General features: G+C 44.4%; 1 pseudogene; it reads left to right on the forward strand.

Annotated features, from left to right (window-relative positions):
* Positions 1 to 11,766: 11,766 nt before the first annotated feature.
* On the forward strand, positions 11,767 to 14,636 carry LOC121158974 (annotated as a pseudogene).
* Positions 14,637 to 16,019: the final 1,383 nt, after the last annotated feature.

The raw sequence follows: 16,019 nt of genomic DNA on the forward strand, positions 1-16,019 counted from the left end.
CCAGCCTAAGACATATTCTAAGGTTACCTGAAGGGAAACAAATGAAGGATAAACTGGATAATTGTAGTTTCTGTGATTAAAAACAGAAACATCCTTTGCCACAGAAAGACATAGGATGCTGTGTAAATAAAACACAGAGAAGGAATGTGTCAATGTGTGATTTTAATGCAAGCACGAGCCTGCAGGCTAATAATGTGCCTGTGGTTCTGATTTGGTGTTCCACTTCTGATCCAGCTCCCTGCTAAAGCGACAGGGAAGGCAGCAGCGCATGGCCCGTGTGGCTAAGCACCTACTACCCTCGTCGAAGACCCAAACAGAGTTCTGGGCTCTGGGTTCAGCTTGGCCCAGTCCTGACCATCAGGACCATTTGGCAAATGAACCACTAAATGGAAGACCTCCCTTCCTGTCTCCCATCCCTGTCTGCTAGGCTCTGCAAGGAGGCACAATGTGTGTGTGTGTGGTGCAGGAGCGAAAGGCTTCGGGCATCATGTAACTTCTGTTTCTTCCTGATGAGAGTTCCTGAGATGAGGCACGGCTGGCTGCATGTCCCCTGAGACAGAGATGGTGATGGCGGCTGCAGCAGAGGCCTGCCTGGGCTCAGTGTCCCCCCAGCCCTGACTTATACTCTCAGGGTTGGCAGCACCCTTGGAAGCTTACCTTGTGGATTTCTGGGGAGGAAATGCGACTGAAAAGAAATGGGGGGACAATGCTGTCTTAGACAACTGACCAATTTTATTCCCAGGGCTCCAGTTTAAATGCATTCAGCAAAGCAACACTTCAAACATAGCTCAGCTCAGACATCGGTTCCTGTGATCAGGTTTGATACACAACTCGCATCACAGGTGTGTGAGCAGGGAGTTCCAGGAGAGCCAAGAAGGCACCAGGATCAAAGCACCATTGATGAGAGATGTTGATAAGGAACGCTACTTTGATCTAAGATAATTGGCTAACTGGGCACAGATGTTTGCCATACAGCAGGGAAGAATGAAATCCCATCCAAGGACTCACTGGGGGCAAGGGTGCTCTCTGGATGAGAGGTCCTGACCTCCTCTGTCCTGACGCCTCTTCTCAACAGGATCCCACAGGCCTCTGCTGTCCCAGCCACCCCGCTGGATGTATTCCGACACACCCCTGTGACAACTCATCCCCTTGCCATGCTGCAACGATCAGCCCTCAGTGTACCCAGGAACTCTGTCCATGTGTGTTGGAGGCCACAGCAACACTGTCGGCAGAGCCTGGCCACCATGACTCCACGGGCTACACTACTGCTTACGATGGGGACATGAGCATCTCCCACTGGGGCACCTGGTGGAGGATAGGCTGGTCTGCTTCAGATCCAGCTGGCTGTTCCTGCAGCAGCAGAAGCAGCGGGGCTGACCTAAGTGCATGGGAGACCTGGATGGAATTCGGACTCCTGGCCCAGCCCTGGCCGTTTGTGGTCGTTTGGGGAGTGAACCAGTAGATGATTTTTCTCTATGTGTGTGACTTTTTTTTTAATTTTCATTGGAAAGTCAGATATACAAAGAAAAGGGAGAGGAAGATCTTCCATCCATTGATTCACCTCCCTGTCCCCCCAATGTGGCCACAACGGCTGGAGCTATGCCGATCCGAAGCCAAGAGCCTGGAGCCTCTCCTGGGTCCCCCCTGTGGGTGCAGGGACCTAAGGCTTTGGGCTGTCCTCAACTGCCTTCCCAGGCCACAAGTAGGGAGCTGGATAGGAAGCGGGGCTACCAGGATTAGAACCACACATTCCTTGCATGTGCAAGGCAAGGACTTTAGCTGCTAAGCTTCTGCGCAGGACCCCACCAGGACTTACTCTTATTGGCATAAATAATGGCTGTCTGAGTGAGATGTGGAGAGTTGGCAGCCAGCGCCGTCTGCCAGATGGCTTTCAAGGCGTGTCTCCTGTCTTGCCACCATCCTCATCACTCTTATAGGAGATGAGGTGATACGTCTCGGTCCTCAACTCTCCAAAGAGAAGGCTTGCTTGCTGCATGCTATAAAACCATTGGATTCCTTAATCTCTAGACTTATTCCACAGTCCGCAGGGGCAGTGAAACTTTCTGGAATTTTAAGATGCCTTCTTCCAAGGCAGAAGACAGCTCATCCTGGCAGGCGTAAAGGGTCCATTTGCTCGGGGTGCCAGGCAGTAGCAGAACCAGAGACTCATCCTTCTGTGCTTACAGCCAGGCTAGGAAGCTGGAGGGACAGGGGAGCTGCTCCTGACCGCATGCCCATCTCTGGCTCATCAGGGTGACCTTTGGGGGGGCAGATGGGGCATTGCACCTAAATTCTTCATTCATTTTTCCATCTCTGATGTCCATAGCTCTCATGGGCAGTATCATGCATTAATGGATTCTTTTCACCTACAACGATAATGCCTTGGAGTCCCAGCAGAAGACAGAAAGGAGAGTTGCTGGAGTGAGGACATTTGATAATCAGGTTTAGGAAAAGGAGGCATAGTGGTAAAGGCGTGGGCAGGTCGGACAAAGCCACAGTGGAAAGCAAAGCTAGTCCTGCCCCTCACTTGTGTTCAGGAAGCTCTTACTGCGTGCACTACAATCTCAGAAGCCAGAAGGAGGGCCCAGGTGGACCAGAACCCCGGGAGCCAGGGACTCAGGAAGCTGATGTCTCCTCTGACAGCCTTCTGGATTCCATCAGCCGAGCTTGCCAGGAAAGCTGAGGGGCAAGGGTCATGATGTGTAGGTCAAGGGTCATGGGTCACCAGCCATGCAGAGGGCAGTCTGCAGGGGCAAAAATTGCTTAGACTCAGCCAGTTCCACAAAGGGCGTAAACAATGACCTAACTGCCTTGCTTGCCAGACAGTTCAACAGAAACCAAGGAACATTCTTCACTCATAAAAGGGGTAATAATAAATGTGTGACTCAAATGAGGCTAGAGGCACTCCTGGATCTCTGAAATTAAAATCTAAAAAATTTAAAAAGGAATGAGAACAGGTGAGGAGTTGAGGGTGTGTGGGCATCACCCCGGTGCTTTCCCTGACTGCTCCTCCCTGCCTTGCGTGGCTCCCTCATGGCAGTATCAGAGGTCCCTGCACTGGGAGACCCAGCTGGGGGAAAAAGGCTGCAGAGGGCAAGGGGAGCGACCCACACTCCAGTGAGTCTGTTCTGCTGACCTGTCACCAGTTCCTCTTCTCTTGAAGCCTCGGGAAATACCGTTTTCTCCACACCTTGTCAGAGGCCAGAGGGAGGCAGAAGTTGCCCTCCAGCTGCAGACCACCTGGGAGGGAACCAAAACAACACAAAGGGCCCCCTCCTCTACCTCACCCCCAGCTCTCACTTGAGTCCCCTTCACTCCTGGGAACCAGAAGTCAATTGCTGATGGACAGTGACAGACAACTGGTGAATGGGGACATTTCCTCCCTCACAGGGAAGAGTCTTCAGTCTGATGCCTGGATCGCATCAGAGTTTGGAAGCAGCAGGGTCAACACAGGGGAGGGCCAAGGAGCGAAATCTCCAGTGTGTCTCTTTGACATTACACCTTGTTCCCACAGATTGCATGCGTAGGAAGTATAATGTGGCATCAAGAAGCTTGGGAGCAGGAGAATTAAAAATACCAACTGTATTTCTCAGTATAGCCTCCTCTAAGTTCAAGACACTTTTGTTAGAAAGTAATACTAGTTATATAGTCCACCCCAAACATAATGAGAGTGCTGGGTATTCAGCCATATGGATGCAGTAACTTTGATATTATGCATGGAGAGATACGGGAGACTTTTAAAGAATTTTTTTTTTATTAGGAAGCAAGGAGAAGCCATGAAGAGCCACATCTGGTTTTACAAGTGGATACATCATGAAATATGAGTTTTCACATGGAAACTGTCAAAATTTCCCTTTTTTTGATGAGCGAAATGAGCAGGAGCCTTGAGTTGGTGAAAGAGAGGTGCCCTTGGCTGACTTTCTCAAAATCCCTCTCCCGATGACCAGATGCAATCATGTTTTGGCCCTTCAGAAAGGCAACCAGTGGCCTGTGGCATGACTAGGCCGCTCAGCTTTAACTCCAGGCTACTTCCACACCTTGGTAGCCAATGCTTTGGTTGTGGTTCTTCTCAGGATCATACGTTTCAAGCCATGTTTCCAGTTATTGGAAGAAATGCTTCAGGATCTTGGCCCTCTTATTAAAATGTTCCTTTGGCAGTTCCGTCCTTATCTGCAACTGATCTGGGTACAACAGTTTTGACCCCTGCCAATCAGAGACTTGACTCTGTTTTCATTTTTTCAGAGTTGATATGTCTTTAGAATGTTGACTGTCAGTCTTCCTCAGCCAGACTGCAAAACAAATCAACTTCTCCCTCACAAATTGGTATGGATGGATGGCCACTGTGGCCTTCACCTTCAACATGGTCTAGTTCCTTAGTGGTAGAAAGATCCACCACTGCTCCTTACTTAGCCTTCTGGAAAGATCTACCACCATTCCTTAGCCTTCTGGAACGATCTACCACTGCTCCTTAGCCTTCTGGAAAGATCCACCACCGCTCCTTACTTAGCCTTCTGGAAAGATCTACCATCGCTCCTTAGCCTTCTGGAAAGATCTACCACCGCTCCTTAGCCCTCTGGAAAGTACCATATCCCTTCTCTAGGACCTCTTCTTGTTGGAAAATATAACTAGTATTCATCTGAACAACTAAAGTAGTTAAGAGCAAGCTTGCCCCCAATCTTCCCAATGTCACTGAACAGAATTTGACAATAAGCTTCAGACGTCTTGAACTGAGTGCTGCTGTCAAGAATGAGACTAACCACTTTTAAAGGAAAGTGTTTATAGTCCCTTCACAGCAGATTTTAAGTTAAATCTGTGCTGATTTCATAGGTTGTCATTGTAAAGAATGAGTTGGCTGGGTCTGCTTAGATAAGGCAAAAATCTTCCAGACCATATTGAAAGGTTTATGATGTTTTAGTTGTCTTCGAGGTAATGAATGTTTATCATGGGGAAAAAAATGGTGCAAGAAGCCAGGGTGCTCACTCCACATTGTGATCTGTGTGCAGGCTTGATCTAATTCTCCAGCCTTCCCATGATTACCCAGCCAGCGGGATATCTGAGGGTGCTGAGAACCTTTGTGAGTCCTCACAGAGATGTCAGCAGGCTTAGGAATTTTCCTCCTGGCAAAAATATTTTGTGGACTTCATAAAGCGGTCATTATAAGTGAAACTTATAATGGAATGCAGATATCGAGTTAATATCTTTGGACACTAATGATGACAGTTTCCTCGTTAGATATCAATGCTAAAAAAATACCGTGTCATTGCTCTTAGATGACAATGAGGCCACACAGCCTGAGACTTTCTGATACCAAGATTGAGTTTTGCTGAGATTACTGTTTCACTCACCAAAAATATCCCAACAATCCTCGGGGGAGTTTTTTGTTCTTAATGTAACTTTCATAAAGGAAGCGAAAGAAATGTGTAAATTGAAACATAGTTAACTCAGGTGTTTCTCCACACTGGGTGTGGATTTCGATTGCATTCTAAGCAAGCTGACTCTGTTCTGCATTTTTTTTTTTTACATTTTCTGTGGTGGTGTTTGTGCTGGGAGATCTATGCTGCTATAATACATATTGACATTGACTTTCTGGAGAAAAGAAAACCATTGACCCTTTTCCCTTTGAACAAGAGACTGAAGCACACAGTTGGTGTTCCCAAGCATAGCAAGTCATTTCTTTACCCCTTGAGTCTGCAACTCTTTTTTTCCCCACAAGGCATCTTTCTTGTATTTTTTTTTTTCTGGTTAACAAGTCGGTTTTTTTTTTTTTAGCTTTTTCCTTTTTTTAAATTATATTTTTGACAATCTTTACATAGTTAATTAGGGTAAAAAGGTTCAAGGGCTACAGGAAAGCAGGTAAGACTAAGTCCTTTAGTTTAGATCAAGGGTTTTATTAATTAGGAGAGAGACAGGCAGAGGTGGAGTCTGAAGGGCCGTGGGAGATAGCCCAGGACCACTTCCACCTGACTGAGTAACCACGTAAGAGAAATGCCCTTCTCCCCACCCCGAGGTGTACAGCACTGGACTTTTATACATTTTAGGTGGCAGCTCCACAGTTTGCACATGCTTGTGGCTGTGACATGCATCACGGTGGGTGTTGATCTTCTGTGCAGACTTGGCATTTGAAGCGTATCTGGATGGGCATTTCTACTTGACCTCGGCAAAGATAACCTAGGGAAAGCTAGGAAAGCTTTCTTTCGTTGTTTGTGGCCAGAGGGAGGCAGAAAGGAGAGATAGCACCGGGTCTCAGTTTGCTGCTTGTTTTAAGGTTGCCAGGTGTTCTTGGCTTTTGATAAGCTCTCTTGTCCTCTGGTGCAGTCAGCTGCTTCAGGAGTTACTTTTGCTTGGCCTTTCAACATTCAAGCCTTTTTGTTTTATGGTATTGGTTGAAAGGGGCCCGTTGTGGGGAGGGTTAGGGTAGAGTGTTAGTGAGTAGAGGATTGTACTGGCCTAGGAAGAGTTGGTTAAAAGATTGTCCAGTAAGAAACAGGGTATAAAAAGAAGAAATGAAGTGGTATGTATAGTTGTGGCAAATAATAACTCTCTTGATCCTATAGGGTGTGTACATTTTAGTAGCGATATATGGGATGGAGGTAGTCTGTCCTGCTTCTGGTCCTATGCTCCCTCACATGAGTTGGCCCCACCTGTCGCTTCTGTGTGGATCTGATCTCCTGCTGACATTAAGTGCAGCACTTTGCCCAGCACACAGACCAGCTTCATCTGTGCCTCTTCTAATCAGTCCTTTCAAACGCAACAGGTCCAATGTATGCACACCCACTTCTTGAAGTTCACCCGTCTGCCACGCCACCATCTTCCCAGATGCAAACTTGCCCCATAATCATCTTTCCACTAGAGTTATGTCCTGGCACAGGCTGAATGATCCTCCAAGCAATCAAGGATATTGGGCCAAGGATTAAGTAGGCAGGTGATGTTCAAGGCCTTTGCCAACACCTAGATTCTATAAGTTTGTGGGTTTGTGATCTGCAGGATTAGGCTGTTGTCATGGCTACACTGATAGGTCTAAGAAGTCTTCCACTCTTGTTCTTCTTCCAAAATCCCATTAATGACCATCTCCCAGCGAGGATTCTAGCACATGTGGAACTACCAGTAGAATTGTGTTTGAAGCTGAAAATTTAAATTATGTGGGAAAGCTAGCAGCCTTTTCTGCACCTGTGAAGTTTGTGGAAGTGTTCATCCTGCCAAAAGGGAGTCTTCAGTAGTTGCTCTGCTAGTTTCCTCGTTCTTCTTGTCTAGATCTTCACCACTCTTGCTTCTCCTCCTACACAACATCTGAAGGGGCCATGGGCCACTCACTATTTCATTCTTGCTGTTGTACTTTAATATGGTCAAGGAGGTAGGCAGTAAGGAGCAGCCGATGTCACAGCCCCTGCCCAACTGTCACTCGGAATGCCAACCAAGGAGGCTCCTGATTGTCCCTGTGATGACCTGTACTAACTGTAGTATCATTCTAATGATCATGGCTGACATTCCTACTCCATGATACGCCCTGATGCCATGATACTTTGGAGGCATCCAAGAAAGAGCAAGGCAAGGGAGGTACTCTGATCTCACCCATACTCTGCCAGTGTTCAATCAATTTTCCCCACAGATGGCAGGGTCTATCACCCCACACAGTCTTCTCCTGAGCATGCTCACACTCCCTATTGAGTATGTAGCTTCACTTTGCAGGCCAATAAATCTTGCTTCTCTGCTGCTGTGACCTACATTGCATCTTTGAAGTTCTTGTGTCAGAGTTTTGGCCGTCTAAATTGACCTAACCAACCATAGGTCATAGTGCTGAATACACTTGGCACTGTTTAATTTGTTTTTCAGGTATATTGATTCTCCAACACTGTGCAAGGTTGAAGCAACACTGTGAAAAAGCACCTTTTTTGGCGTTACCCAAAGTGCTTGTTCCCAGACTTATTTAGTACCGTGGCTTTTTAGATGAGCATCGAAAGACAAAAACTAACTTTTGCCCTTGTGGTGGAGGCATTGACCCAGTTAGCTAATTTCATTCATTCATTCGCTGATTCACAGAACAGATGTTGAGTTTCCACTGTTTGACTCATGATCTATGAAATTAATCCATAAAGCTCTTATCATTTAATCAGGAAGATCAAGGAGAAAGTTGTTTGATCCTGTGTGTGTATATTGGGAAGAGGGGGATCTCTCTAGAGAAAAAATAGAAACTACTAATTCTTTGTATAGGAATTGCATTAACTTTATGGGGGTGTCCCAGGCACTTTGGCTGCATCTTGCAAGATGACATCTTTCAAAGGAGGACAAACAAGAGCGGAGGGTTTTTGTAAAGATGGTAGCATTGGCAAAGGCATCAACTGCAGAACAGGTGGTACATTCTGGCATGTGTGAGCATACCGCCTAAGGATGGAGACAGTGAGAGACAAGCATGGGGAGGGCGGCAGGGCAGCTCCTGTGAGGTATGCTAGAGCTTACATTTTAGACGGTGAGCAAATGGGAGCTTCAGGGCAGACTCATTCGACTGAAGCAAAGATAATGGAATGGCATGACTGTGGTAGGGAGGCTGTCGCCAAGATGTACGTGAAGGAAGAAAAACAGGCACCAAGGGAGAATCTAAAGTCAGTTTTGGCTGAGCTGCAAGTGCTCAGGCACTTACACGCAGGGGTGGCTGGTGATTCAGGAGAAAGAGCTGCGCTCAGGATTCCCTTAGACTGAGAGTACAAAGTGGATGAAATGCTGGCAGAGGGCAAGCCACATAGAGGAAGTACGATACCTGAGAAGAAAAGGGAAGGGACAGGAACAAAGAGGTAAGGCAAGGAAGGAAGAGAAACAAGGAAAGATCTGTGGCAGAAATGGAATGATGGCATGTAATTGGAGAGGAGATATCATAAGGAAGAATAATCAGAATTGGAGAAATGAAGGGCGTGGCATGGCTGATAGTAACCCAGTATATTTAAGGGGGATGTTTTCCAAAGTTTTATTTTGTTTTTTAATTTGGAAGACAGGTTTACAGAGAGAAGGAGAGAAAAAGAGAGAGAGATCTTCTTTCCAATGGTTCAGTCCCCAAGTGGTTACAATGGTTGGTGCTGAGCCAATTTTAAGCCAGGGCCAACACTTTCTTCTAGGTCTCCCACATGGGTGCAGGGACCCAAGGATTTGAATCATCTTATGCTGCTTTCCCAGGCTGTAAGCAGAAAGCTGCATCAGAAGTGGAGCAGCTGGGACGCTGTTGGGTGCCCAGATGGGATGCTGGCACTTCAAGTACAGGACTAGCCTGATATGCCACTCTATGATAGCACTTAATGGAGATTTATTTAAAATGTAAATGTTATTGATTTTGCAGATGGAGAAAATTGACTAAGTTACAATGGTGGGTTGGTGGGGTTTTTAGGACCTGAATAGAGAATGGTGTCCCTGAGTCTTGTTTCTTCATCTCATATCTTTCTGCCACCCATGAGGGTGGAACAACTGAGCTATGTGAGGCATGGGTCCCAGGAAATGCACTGCAGAGCAGATAAGCCCAAATAACAGGGCTGTGATGTCAAGGTGTCACAAGAGGTGTTGGCAGCTGGGACTTGGCTTGCTCAGTCTCTGAGTCTAAAACTTCATTGCTACCACCAGACCCAGTCTCATCCAGAACACAAATGATGGAAGGCCCCGCTTGCAGGAACCCAAACCATCTAAGGTCCAATGCCTTGAACCTGTGTCAAAGTGGGCTTGTCCGAGAACACTGTAGGTGCAATATGACTCCCCCTAATCATGTTCAGTTACCAGCCGGAAGAGAAACAAAAAGAGCAATTGGGAAGTGGAGCAATAGCAAACAGTTTCCCCCCACAAGGGCTTGGTTTGAAAAGGAAGAGGCATACTGCAATAAAATGGTGCAATAGAAGGCCGTGGGAGTTGGGGAGGGGTTAGAGAAGCCAAGGTTCAGAGAAGACTGTGTTTTGCTTGCTTGTTTTTGGTTTTTTTTTTTTTTAAGTATTGGCAGGAAAAAAAGGAAGGAGCTCTTATTGTCCTCCCAAACAGAAGCCTGTAGAAATTAGAATGTTCTACAAATGTTCTTGTCTAGGACTAGGATTCTAGCTGTTTCCTCTCCCCCGAGAAGTCCCTCATTTCCTTCACCTGTTTCTTCTAAGACCTAGCTCCTCAGTGAAATCTTTCATGCCTCCCCCCATTCACTTTCTGACATGAAATTTGTGATTCGTTAGATTGACTGTCTCCTATGCTACTGCAATAATATCTTCAGTCATGATTCTTGTCTGTTTCGTTCACTGCTGCATCCAAACACCCAGACCAAGGCTTACCATAAAATGTTTGTCAAATGAGCGGTATTTAGGTTATCTCCTTTTGTGAGAAATTACAGTGTTTGGGTTCTTCTTGAATATGCATGAGTTTGTCTCAGAAGAATTCCTGGATGGAGGATATATAGATATTCAAGTTTGTAACATGATAGTAAATCATTTTTCAAAGTGGCTGTCTAATTTATACTTAGGGTAATGTGTTCAGTGATTGATTCAACAGATTTCTGAATCTTAGAGAATGCCTCTTGATGTTTACTGATATTGTGTTTCCTATGAAAAACCTGTTTCATATCTTTTGCTGAGTTTTCTGTTGAGATTCTATAACTTCAGCTGGTCTTCTATGTTGTAAGATCTTCTGCCAGTTTATAGCACTTTATGGGAGTGAAGAGGAGTTCCTAATTTGAATATGGCTAAATTTGTCAGTATGTTCTTTTAGACTTAGTACTTCGTGTTCTTGTTTTAAGAAATCCCTCCCTAATCACAGGACAAGAATATATACATGGTACCAAAGGTTTTGAAGTTTAGCTTTTGAAATAAATTTGAAGTCAGCATATTTTTTTTTGAAACTGCTTTATTTTGACAATCTTTACATAGCTGATTAGGGCACAAAGGCGCAGGCACTACAGGAAAGTGGCCAGAACTGTGGATGAAAGGCCTCAGCTATTCCTTTTTTGACAGGATTGCTGTAGCAACCAGCCTCTTGAGTCCTGATTCATGAATGTGTCTCTCAGTTCTCTGTCTTGAAGAAACGTTACACATCTACATGAAGTTGGAGTCTGGAGCTTCCTTGATAGGATAACAGATTGTGAAATCACGGTAATCCTAAGCAAATGACCAGGAATCTTTATGCTCTGTAGTCACTATGGCAACCATTCTCATGTTCTCACCTTCCTCTAAGCTGATCTGGGGACTCTGGGAGTGAACAGTTATCATGAGGATGGGTTGGGATATGGAGGTGGGATTCTATTCAACCTGAGCTGGTATCTTCAGTTTGTTCATGTGTCGTAGTAAGGTGGAACATGTAATGTCCCCTGTAACAAGACAGAATCCTGAGCCCGAACGGATGAAGGATGAGTGTGAGAATGAAAGAGTTTATTAGGGCATACTTACCAGATACCAGACCAGGGCACACGGATGATCAGAGTTTACAGACTGCTGTTGTGAGGTTTTATTTTTTCTGCATAGGACAGCGGACACAAGATTTTATGCCACTATAAATCAATAGGTAGACAGGGGAGGAATTTGTGTTATAACATTCCTTTGGCTATGCTTCAGGAAGTTAGCTTCTCAGGCAGCCTTCTAGACTTCCCAGACTTATCAAATCAGGCTTGTGAAGGCACTTAAACCCTGTGGTTGAAGAATGGTGGCAATTGCTTACCAGTCGTCTCCATGCCTCAGTTGTCACAGAGCCTGGGTACAAGGCTTGGGCAGGGGAGGTGGGGTAGGTAGAACTGTTTGCGACACTAAGCACCCTCCTCCAGGGAGCATGGGCTACTGCATCATCACGTTGCTTCTACAGAGGGCCGCAGAGGACCTGGGCACTGCCATCAGCCACGTTCTGATCTCTGCCTCAACACTGTCAAGTTGCACCTGTGGGAAGATGGGTTGAAGCTTTTGTTAAGAGGAGAAACAGAAATGCTTCTGCCTCTTTTCAGGAACTGGAGGGTAAGAAAGAGTTACCAAAAGAGTCAGAAGATGAGGAAATGCAATTAGAAGAGTTTTCCATGCTGAAAACCCAAGACCCCCAAAGACTGAAAGAACCAAGATCTTTACGTAATTCTTGCTCATGGCCAGGTGATATACAGAGACAGATCACAGCAGTGCATAAAGCAATGGTGTTGAAATATCACCCAGACAAACTGGAAAGCAGCTGGTAAACCAATTAAAAAGGTGATCATGACTTCTTCATGTGCATAAATCAGGCTTATGAAATGTTATCTGAGCCGGTGCAAATTTGAGCATTTAACAGTGCAGATCCTACTTTCACTAATTCTGTTCCTTCTAAGAGTGAAACAACAGACAATTTATTTGAAACATTTTCCCCAGTGTTTGAAAGGAATTCCAGACAGTGAAAAAAAGTCTGGATGAGATGAATTTCTTATATGAGGATGTGGATACCTTTGATTCTTTCTGATGTAATTTTGCTTCTTGTAGAGAATTCTCTTATTGAGAAGAACAAACCCAAGAGGCAGAATGTCGTGACCAGAGAGATGGATGGAAAAGCAGAACAGAACCACTAGGGCACAAAGAGGAAATGCATAGAATACAAACACTAGTTAATGACGCATAAAACTGTGATCCAGGGCTAAAAAGGCATAAGGAAGCAGAAAGAGCTATAAAAGAAGCAGAAATCAGCAGAAGTAAAACGGAAGGAGCAAGAAGTCAAGGGAAAAAATTAGAGAAAGCTGAATTAGAAGCTGCTTGGTTAGCTAAGAAGAAAGAAGAATTAGGAGGGAAAGATATTCAGAAAAAAAGTCATTAAAAAGGAAAGATCTTTGCACACGATATAGGCGATAGGGGGCTAATTTCCAGGATATACAAAGAACTTCAAAACAACCAAAAAACCAAAACGAACAAGCCACTCAAGAAATGGGCACGGGAAATGGGCAAACATTTCACAAAGGAACAAGTCCAAATGGCAAACAAACATATGAAAAAATGTTCCAGCTCCCTAGCAATAAGGGAAATCCAAATTAAAACATCGATGAGGTACCACCTAACACCAGCAAGATTGGCCCACATAAACAAGAACACCAACGACGCTTGCTGGCGAGGATGCGGGGGAAAAGGGAACCCTACTCCACTGCTGGTGGAGCTGCAAATTGGTACAGCCTCTATGGAAATCAGTCTGGAGAACACTCAAACAACTCAAAATCTGCATACCATATGACCCAGCAATAGCACTCCTAGGAATATATCCAAAACACCTGTTTTACGACAAACCAACATGCATCCCTATGTTCATTGCAGCACAATCAGTAATTGCAAAAACATGGAAGCAACCAAAATGCCCATCAGCAGAAGATTGGATAAGAAAGCTTTGGTTCATCTACTCCATGGAATACTACTCAGCTATTAAAAAAAACAAAATGCAGTTCTTTGTGGCTAAATGGGCACAACTGGAAACTATAATGCTAAGGGAAATGAGTGAATCCCAAAAGATTAGATACCACATGTTTGCCTTGATTTAACCTGTAATTTTTGTATGGTTGTTTGTTATTTTTTGAACCTGTCATTGATACTGTCTCAACCCAGATGTTTCGAAGAATGGAACTTGCATTATTTTTAACATATTGTTTACCCAATACTATGTCAATTAATTCCATAATGTTGTATATTGATACTGAGGCCTTGTTGGGGCTTTTAACTGACCGGATCTTTACTCTGTTAGACCTATCTTCAGACCATAGAAGGTCTCCCCAAGAGGCCACTGAACTTATCTGGACAATAAGACGCTGAACTTTACGCTAGGCATGTGTTTGCAAGCAATGAATCTCAACTGAACTTGAACTATGGTTATGCAACAAGGTGGAGGAATCCACCATGGGGGGAGGGGTATGGGAGGGGTGGGGGGAATCCCCAGCGCCTATGGAGCTGTACTACATAATACAAAGTAAGCAACAATAATAAAAAAAAAAAAGGAAAGGCAAAATCTTTGAAACTCAGGCAAGACCTGGGATCACTTTTCTGATAATGAGGTGGAATGCTTTACATTGCTCGAAGGAGTGGAGAACTTACACTACTTGTCTGCAAAGGAAGTAGGAAAAAGAAGCTCTGGATAAAGAGAAGAATAAGTGAGCAAATTAAAAAAGAGAAAGAAGCTAAGGCTTGAATTTCACCGCTAAGAATACAGAGAAGTGTACGGATGGAGGCGGACATGCAGGAGATGATCTACAGTTATCAAAGCAGTGAGCCTCTTCTCTGCCAGAACGAAATCAGGATGAAGCGTCATGGCTAACGACTTGAACATACATTCTCCTAGAATCAAAGAACTGCCAAAGACATGATCGACAAAGCAGAGTCTCAAACTTGACTTTCATCTAAAAGATGACGTAACTGAAACAGCTTTTAATAGATTTAAACGAGAGTGTGGAGTAGTGCCTCAGGCAGACAAGGCAGCACATTCAAAACGGTTTGAAGGTGCAGGTGTAGATTTTACCCATTGGACAACAAGCTCTGGAGATGTACCTGGTAAATACACCTGAAATATGGGGGGAAAATAGCAGCAGCAGCAGTCCCTGGCAGGACAAAGGAAGGACTGACTGCATGAAGCGATGCAAGGACCTTGTTAAGATGATGAAAGTGAAGCAGGCTGCTGAAGACCAAGTGTTGAATGCAAGCAGAGCCAAGAAATGACTTTTGACAATATTTGCTGTGTGTGCATTTTTATAATGAAAACTAAAATACTATATTACAAAAAAAATAAGCAAAGAGAATGACTCCAGGTAGACTGGCAGATGGTTGACATTCTCTGAGTGAGGGTGTAACAACAAGACTCAAGCAGTCACTACAGCTTGCTGTCACACCTCCTAACAACACCTATATTACTGGTTATTATCTTTAAGCTCTGGCACTGTTAACTCCCTGAGCCAAGAACTGGCCTGGACTGGGCCTTCCTCTCTTCTCCTTTCAACTGGAATGATTCTAGCATTGCCAGTCTTTCCTATTCTCTTGCTTACTCTTTCTTAGGGGGTCTCCTTGGTTATTCTTCATGAATTACTTTTGAAAGATCAGCTTCACCAGATATTAGTTATCTTGGTCTATGGCCTCTTTTATTTTCTGATTACTGTGCATGTCTACAACCTTAAGTTGGCTTCTTACCCATATTCTCATCTGTCATTTTGCAAAAAGAATTTTTAAATTAAAAACAATAAAAAAAATTAAGAATCTGAGAGCAAGAGATGGTTGGTGGGGTGGATGGATAGATAGGCAGGTCGATCCTATCTTGTGGGTCCTGTCTGGTAGATCCTGTCTGGTAGATCTTGTCTGGTACTACCAATCCCTGATTCATGTCAAAGCCAAGAACTAGGAACTGAAGATAATTCTGCAATACTGGTGACAGGAACACAATTCCTGAGCTTCCCAGGGTCTTCAATAGATAGCGGTTTCTTAACTGCATTTACAAAATTTATTTATTTATTTACTATTTGAAAGGAAGAGTTACAGAAGGAAAGAGAAGCGCACGCACACACACAGAGAGAGAGAGAGAGAGAGAGAGAGAGAGAGAGAGAGACTTCTATCCAGTTTTCACTCCTCATACTGCTGCAATGACCAGAAGCTGGAACCACCAGCTTCTTTTGGGCCTCCCATTTGTGTTCAAGAGCCCAAGACATAGAGCCATCCTCTGATGATTTCCCAGGTACATTAGCAGGGAACCAAGTCAGAAGTGGAGCTTCCTTACATACAACAGTGGATGCCTAACCCCAGCCAGTAGAACCCTGAGTTATCTCCTTATGTTTACCATTATTATTATCAACACTATGAGGATTCACATATAGTATTTTTTGTAGACCTAGTTTCCTCTCTCTTTGATTTGAGGTAAACCACAAATTATTTCCAAAAGTGGCTGTAGGATTTTACAGTCCCAAACAGCGATCAATGTAGTCATTTTTTTTAAGATTTATTTTATTATTTTTTTTATTGGAAAGGTGGATATACAGAGAGGAGAGACAGAGAGGAAGATCTTCCGTCAGATGATTCTCTCCCCAAGTGAGCTCAATGGCCGATGCTACGCCGATC

The sequence above is a fragment of the Ochotona curzoniae genome, unplaced genomic scaffold, assembly GCF_017591425.1.
Source record: "Ochotona curzoniae isolate NIBS_2020 unplaced genomic scaffold, NIBS_Ocur_1.0 contig_4064, whole genome shotgun sequence".
Taxonomy (NCBI): Eukaryota; Metazoa; Chordata; class Mammalia; order Lagomorpha; family Ochotonidae; genus Ochotona; species Ochotona curzoniae.